We start from the raw sequence: 7,575 nt of genomic DNA on the forward strand, positions 1-7,575 counted from the left end.
ATGTTTGCCCAACGTGCTGGGTAGTTTTATTTAACTCAACTGTTGTATAAAAAATACTGTATTGCTTGCTAAAAATGAACCCAAAATATGCTGGAAATTAACATTTATTAATATGTTTAATAAATGAGCATTTATTAATAAGATAATGAATAATAAACAATAAACATTTATTAAATTGCTTATTAATAAATGTACACCTTTTGATTATTATTGTTGCCTGTAGTAATTATGTGTCTGAATTTTAATTTCTCACCTATTTTGGATTCATTTTAAGCCAGCCATATAGTCATTTTTAATCAGTAGTTGGGTTAAATAAAACTACCCAGCAGGTTGGGCAAACATTTAACCCAACCGCTGGGTTAAAACAACCCAATTGCTGGGTTTGTCCATTTTCAATCCCAACTTGGGTTGTTTTTAATAAGATAATGAATAATAAACAATAAACATTTATTCAATTGCTTATTAATAAATGTACACCTTTTGATTATTATTGTTGCCTCTAGTAATTATGTGTCTGATTTTTAATTTCTGTGTCAGCCAAATGCATAGATTTAACAATAACAGAAGCACTGCTGACAGAAGCACTGATAGAGATTCCTGCAGAATGTGAGCCAGACCCGTCATGTCTTGAACATAAAAAACATGCCACAAATGTGTAATGTATCACTTCTGATAAAAAAAGATGTGCCTCAAACACGTGCCATACAATGGAACTGGTAATTCATCCCATGGGAAAGAATCTTGATTGCGCTTTACAATAGCAAGTAAATAAATACTTTTATTTTTTGTTTCTCTGAGAGAGCAAAGACATTAAATAAATGTAAACCCTAACGTTCAAAACAATTAATTGGTTTGAGTAGGGCAACTTCAAATTAAATAAGTCAAATCAAATGACCTTTTATGATTATTTAGAACTTTCTTCTTTTGAGTCCACGAAACTGACACATTTTTAAGTAATCTGAATTGTTTCATTGTTTTGAGTTTGATAAAAGTGTTTTTTTAATTTAGACAAACTTAAATTGACCTGAAACTGGGCTATTTCCCAGCATGCTTTGCCATGGCACATGAAAGTGAGAGTAAATGCAAAAAAAATTAAGTGTTATATTAATATTAAGTGTGAGAATTAGTAGTGTTTAATGCTTTGCTATGCTAATTTAAAAAAAAGTTTCTGTTATGTGAGGTTTTTGGGGGGGTTAACATCATGGTGAAAAGTGAAGCTTGGTTTGATAACAGGTATATGTTAAATGTTCTATATTGCTGTACTTTTTCAGCAATTGCTATGATAATGTTATCAAATCATTGTGTTACCAATAAGCATTTGCTGAATTAGCTTGTTATTGCTAGCTAAATTTCCATTACTAAAATATTTAAAATGAAATCACATGATAATTGAAAGGTAAAAGTATGAATTAACTTACTCAAAATTTTCAAGTTAAGAGCAATTAAAATGTACAAACTTTAAATCTGCCAGTTCTGCTTACTTAAGGGATTAGTTCACTTTAAAAGGAAAATTACCTCATGATTTACTCACCCTTAAGCCATCCTAGGTGTATATGACTATCTTCTTTCAGATGAACACAATCAGAGTTATATTATGGCGGGGTGTGGAGAGAAGTGAAGCAGTGCGTTTGTGTAAGAAAAATATCCAAGAAAAATATTGTAACTTGCGCGATGTATAACGTAGGACGCAGCGTACTACGTCATGGCGTAACATAATACCAGTAGCACGTCGCGTAAGTTACGCTTTAAACATATGGCCATATCCATATGGCCATTTGGCCGGAAGATAGTTATTTTACTTTATAAAGTGTTAAATATAATTAGTTAGTTAGTCATTTAGTTTATTAATATAGCACAATAAAACTACAGTCACTGACCATTGTGCTGTACAAAAAAATACTAAAATCAATATAAAAAAACACCAATCAAAACAATAAGATAATATACAAAGACAAATTACATACAGAGAAAACAAGCTCAAAACAACTCACATATTATAAGCCTTCTCTAAAAGGTATGTTTTAAATATGGATCTTTTTCTCAAATGCATCGCTTAGCTTGAGAAGGCCTTTATTTACCCCCTGGTGCCGTGTGGAATACGTTTATGATGGATGGTGTTTTCTGTGCACATGTCATTATAAAGCCTGGGAGCACCAACTCTCATTGTGTTAATCAGAAAGAAGAAAGTCATATACACCTAGGATGGCTTGAGGGTGAGTAAATCATGGGGTAATTTTCATTTTAAAGTAAACTAATCCTTTAAACTTTGAGGCCAGGTTTCACAAACAGGGTTTATACTAAACCAGGCTTAGGCCTTAGTTCAATTAGGGCATTTAAGTAGCTTTTATAAACGTGCCTTTAAAAAAAGCATTACTGGTTTACATCTTGAGACAAAATGGCATATTTTAAGATTTGTCTGTGTAAGTTGTTTTCAGTTAAAACAGCTCAAACATGCATTTTAGTCTAGCTTAAGCCTGGTCTGGTCTTTTTAACTTAAAAAATGTGATTACCTCAATTTTTTGGAGTTTTGCCAACTTATTCAGGTTTACAGTGTAGAGAACATTTATGCCCCCTGTTTCTTCTGAGCAAAAGGCCACAGTAATCTGAATCAGGTGAATCTCAACAATGCCTCAAACTGTGCAGTGCAAAGCCTGCAATTTAAAAGATGTTTTCATTTTTGCAAATTTCTCATGAATCTCTTCTATGACCAAAACATCTGAGCTGCTACAGGCATTAATTCTATAGCCTGCACTCTTTATGTCAATGCCTGTCTCATTTGTTTAAATTTTTTTCTCCCAACAAATTTGGGTCAATACAGTCATCGACTTAATACTTCAGGCCTACCTGAAAACTTGAAGTTTCCTGAACAACAAATGGGCCACATCAGAGTAATAAAGCTTCTTCTGCTATGTTCTGAAGGACAAAGAAAGTATAATGGATGAGGTTCCCTTTCGATACTTCACTCGTACTGCATATGGGGGAAAAGTCTCCCTTTTTCCCGGCTACTGAAGCCTTTTCAATAACGCAGTGCAGCTGCATCGTCATTGGTTCACTCATTGCAAGTCGTTGAACCAATGACGGCGCGGCTTTGCTGCGCAGCCTATGGCGACAAAGCGCGCAAACTTTCCCGCCGAAATGGGCGGGGAAAGGCCCTATATAAGTGAGCATTTCGCCATAGGCAACTCAGTCCTTTCTCCTTCAGCGACGACTCGTCTTCTCCTCGCAGAAGCCTGCTCGCCTGGAAAGAAGCTCACCGCCTGAGAAGAAGCTCTGCCGCCGTTGAAGAGGCCCCGCAGCGGACCCAGCTGAGTCGCCGGATTCACCAGCGCCTTCGCCCTCGCCGACTGCCGCCTAGTGCCGTCGACGAGCCCGGCCCGGACCAGCCGTTACTTCCTGGTTCCAAAGAAAGACGGCGGTCTCAGACCAATTCTGGACCTCTGACTTCTGAACCTTTCCCTCATGAAGCGAAAGTTCAAAGTACTAACGCTGAAACAGATCCTCGCACAAGTATGTCACGGGGACTGGTTCTGCTCGCTGGACCTGAAAGATGCTTACTTTCATATCCAGATAGCCCCCAAGCACAGGCGATTCTTGAGATTCGCGTTCGAGGGTGTGGCTTACCAGTATACGGTCCTTCCCTTCGGGTTGTCCCTAGCTCCTCGCACTTTCACGAAGTGCATGAACGCTGCGCTCTCCCCTCTCAGACAGATGGGTATACGCGTTCTGAACTATCTCGACGACTGGCTCATCCTAGCCAGCTCGCGGTCGGAGTTGGAGCACCACAGATCCGTGCTTCTCAGCCACCTGCAGTGTCTGGGTCTCAGGGTCAATTTAGCCAAGAGCTCGCTGCTTCCCACTCAACGTATCTCATTCCTGGGTGCAGTTCTCGACTCTGTCGGTATGACGGCAGTAGTCTCATCAGAGCGTGCTCTGACCATTCAGCAGCTCGTGGCCTCCATCAAGAACAAAGCCTACCTCCCTCTGAAGCTATTCCAGAGGTTGCTAGGGCTGATGGCTTCCGCCTCCCTGGTGATGCAGCTAGGCCTGCTACGAATGCGGCCTCTTCAGTACTGGCTGAAATTTCGGGTCCCTCCTCACGCATGGCGGCACGGCCGCTTGCGCCTCAAGGTCAATCAGGCCTGCGTAGCAGCCCTGAGGCCCTGGACGAACCCCTCTTGGTTCAGTCTTGGAGTACCCCTACAGGCGATGTCACGGAGGACGGTGCTTTCCACGGATGCATCCAACTTGGGTTGGGGCGCTCTGTGCGAGGGCAGTCCGGCCTTCGGCTCGTGGTCCCACGAGGAAAGCCATCTGCACATCAACTGCCTCGAGATGCTGGCAGTAATTCGAGCCCTACAGGCCTTTCAGGCTCATTTGAAGGATCGCCACGTCTTAGTCCAATCGGACAGCATGACAGTGGTGTCATATATCAACCGTCAAGGAGGTCTCTCGTCCAGCCGCCTATGCGCCCTGGCGAAAAGACTGCTAGAATGGGCTTCTTCACGGGTTCGGTCGCTCAGAGCGACCCACATTCCCGGAAAGAACAACCTGGGAGCAGACATGCTGTCCCGGAGCAACGTCCCCTCAGACGGGTGGACGCTCCATCCCCTCAGACGGGTGGACGCTCCATCCCCAGATAGTTTACACCATTTGGGAGTTATTCGGGAAGGCAGAGGTAGACCTCTTCGCCTCTCAAGACAGCTCTCATTGCCCAATTTATTTTTCGAAGAAGGAAGACGCGCTGGCCCACTCTTGGCCCAACACCCTTCTCTACGCTTTTTCCCCGGTCGCTCTGATCCCCCAGGTGATCAGGCGTGTCAGGGAAGACAGGCACAGAGTTCTGTTAGTGGCCCCGCTCTGGAGGTGCCAAGTTTGGACCTCAGAGCTATTCAGGCTTTCCACAAAAGCCCCCTGGCCGATTCCTCTGAGACGGGACCTCCTCTCTCAGGCGAACGGAACAATCTGGCACCCACGGCCGGAGCTGTGGGCTCTGCACCTGTGGTCTCTCGACGGGAGCCTTCTTGCCTCCCCGAGAACGTGCTAGAAACCATTTCACATGCTAGAGCCCCATCCACTAGACGCCTCTATGCTCAGAAATGGGCGGTCTTTGTTAGCTGGTGTTCTACACGCAGCATAGACCCTGAGGAATGTGACGTAGCCGATATACTGTCCTTCCTCCAGGAGCGCCTGGACGCGGGGCGAGCCCCCTCCATGCTCAAAGTGTATGTAGCAGCCATCACAGCATTTCACGCTCCTATTGCTGGCCAGTCTGTAGGTCGGAACAACCTCGTTGTTAGGTTTCTAAGGGGTTCCAGGCGATTACATCCACCACGGACCCCTACGGTTCCTTCCTGGGATCTCCATTTGGTCCTCAAAGCTCTAAAGGGCCCGCCCTTTGAGCCACTGCGCCAAGCAGACCTTAGGCCCCTGACGCTTAAAACCGCCCTGCTTCTTGCACTGGCGTCGATCAAGCGTGTTGGCGATTTGCAGGCCCTTTCTGTTAGCCCTGCATGCCTCGAGTTCGGGCCAGACGACTCTAGAGTCGTGCTGAAACCTAAGGTGGGCTACATTCCCAAGGTGCTTTCCACACCTTTCAGATCGCAGTTCATTTCGCTCTCTGCGTTTCCCCCTATGCTGGGCGAGCAGGAGCAGGAATTACTTTGCCCTGTCAGGGCACTGCGCATTTACATTGAGCGATCACAACCCTTCCGGCAGTCTGATCAGCTCTTTGTTTGCTTTGGCGGCCGCACCAAAGGGTTTCCGGTCTCAAAGCAACGTCTTTCGCGTTGGATTGACGACGCTATCACGCTCTGTTATTCCTCGGTGGGGACCCCTTGCCCCATAGGAGTAAGAGCCCACTCCACTAGGGGTATGGCCTCATCTTGGGCCTGGTCCAGTGGAATTTCCATTAAAGACATTTGTGAGGCGGCCGGCTGGTCCTCGCCGTCCACTTTTGCCAGATTTTATCAGTTGGACATTCCGACCTTACAGGCTCGGGTCCTCTCGGCGTAATTACGCAGCCATCATAGTTCTGCGTTTTACGCAAAACCCGGGAGTCTCTCCCTCGTAGTGCACAAGGGTTATGGCGGCTTCGGCTTTCTCACTTGACACTCGGTCACCTCGCGGTGTCCGGTCAAGTCCAGTCGTTCCCTAGCAGTGGCACGGCGTGGTTGAATTCGTTCCCCCATACGCAGTACGAGTGAAGTATCGAAAGGGAACTTATCGGTTACTAACGTAACCTTGGTTCCCTGAGATACGGAACGAGTACTGCGTTACTTGCCGTGCCACTAGGCTGCGGCTCAGTGTCGTCGCTTCAGTCGATATGGCCTGAGTTGCCTATGGCGAAATGCTCACTTATATAGGGCCTTTCCCCGCCCATTTCGGCGGGAAAGTTTGCGCGATTTGTCGCCATAGGCTGCGCAGCAAAGCCGCGCCGTCATTGGTTCAACGACTTGCAATGAGTGAACCAATGACGATGCAGCTGCACTGCGTTATTGAAAAGGCTTCAGTAGCGGGGAAAAAGGGAGACTTTTCCCCCATACGCAGTACTCATTCCCTATCTCAGGGAACCGAGGTTACGTTAGTAACCGATAAGTTTGTTCATAGTTAAATGTTTTATTTATATAGAACATAAGTTTTTGTATATATTCAACATTACTTGGATCCAGTGGCATCTTTCATTATAATCATTAAGGTGTATTCCTGTTTGAGTCTGAATCAAGTTCCTTCTTGGATATGATTCGGTGCTTCCACAGAAGACCAAAAGAAACAAATGATTCTCATTCACTGCAGAGAAATGGGGAAAAAATGGATCAGACCCGGGTTCCACCTGTCTGTGTTAAGCAAAGAAAGCTACAGTATAGCATTAAAGGTGCCATCAAACGTTTTTTTACAAGATGTAATATAAGTCTAAGGTGGAGGTCGGCTCTTTAGCGCTCCTCTAGTGGCTCCCTGGAGCTTTTTCAAAAATGTATGAAAATGGAAAAATATTTTTTGTTTTCATATGGTTTCTGTAGGAGGACAAACATGACACATTCTTAACGTTTTCCAATGCTGTAAAAATGTGTATAATTAAATTAAATTTCAACATTTCTGTCAACGAAGATTTGCGTCATAGCCTGCGACCATAGACTGTAAAAAATATGGACGTAGTGTCCGTGACGTCACCCATAGAGTTCTGAACAGCAGTATTGATGCAAAAATGAGGCCGCGGCCATCTTAGTTGCACGTGACCACACGTCACTCACGGATAACTGAAAATGGGCAAAGAGGCGGGACATAGTTGGAGCCCATGCGACTTGTTGCTGAAACCACGCCCGCCTAGCATATCTATCTTAGATACTATCTAAAATATTAATAAAGATAACAATATCATTAGAAAGTACTAAAGGTTTACTGTCAATCTACGGTGATTTTAAGATATAACGTTATAGATGCTCTAACACCAGTAACGTTAGGCTAATTAATTTGTGTGGGGTGTGCAAATAACACAAATCAAATGGGATTTCATACCTTTATAATGAAATAGAGATCGCAAGATGAATCCAATCCGCTGCACTTGGTAATGTCCATTTC

Source organism: Chanodichthys erythropterus, chromosome 16, assembly GCF_024489055.1.
Source record: "Chanodichthys erythropterus isolate Z2021 chromosome 16, ASM2448905v1, whole genome shotgun sequence".
In the NCBI taxonomy this organism is placed as follows: Eukaryota; Metazoa; Chordata; class Actinopteri; order Cypriniformes; family Xenocyprididae; genus Chanodichthys; species Chanodichthys erythropterus.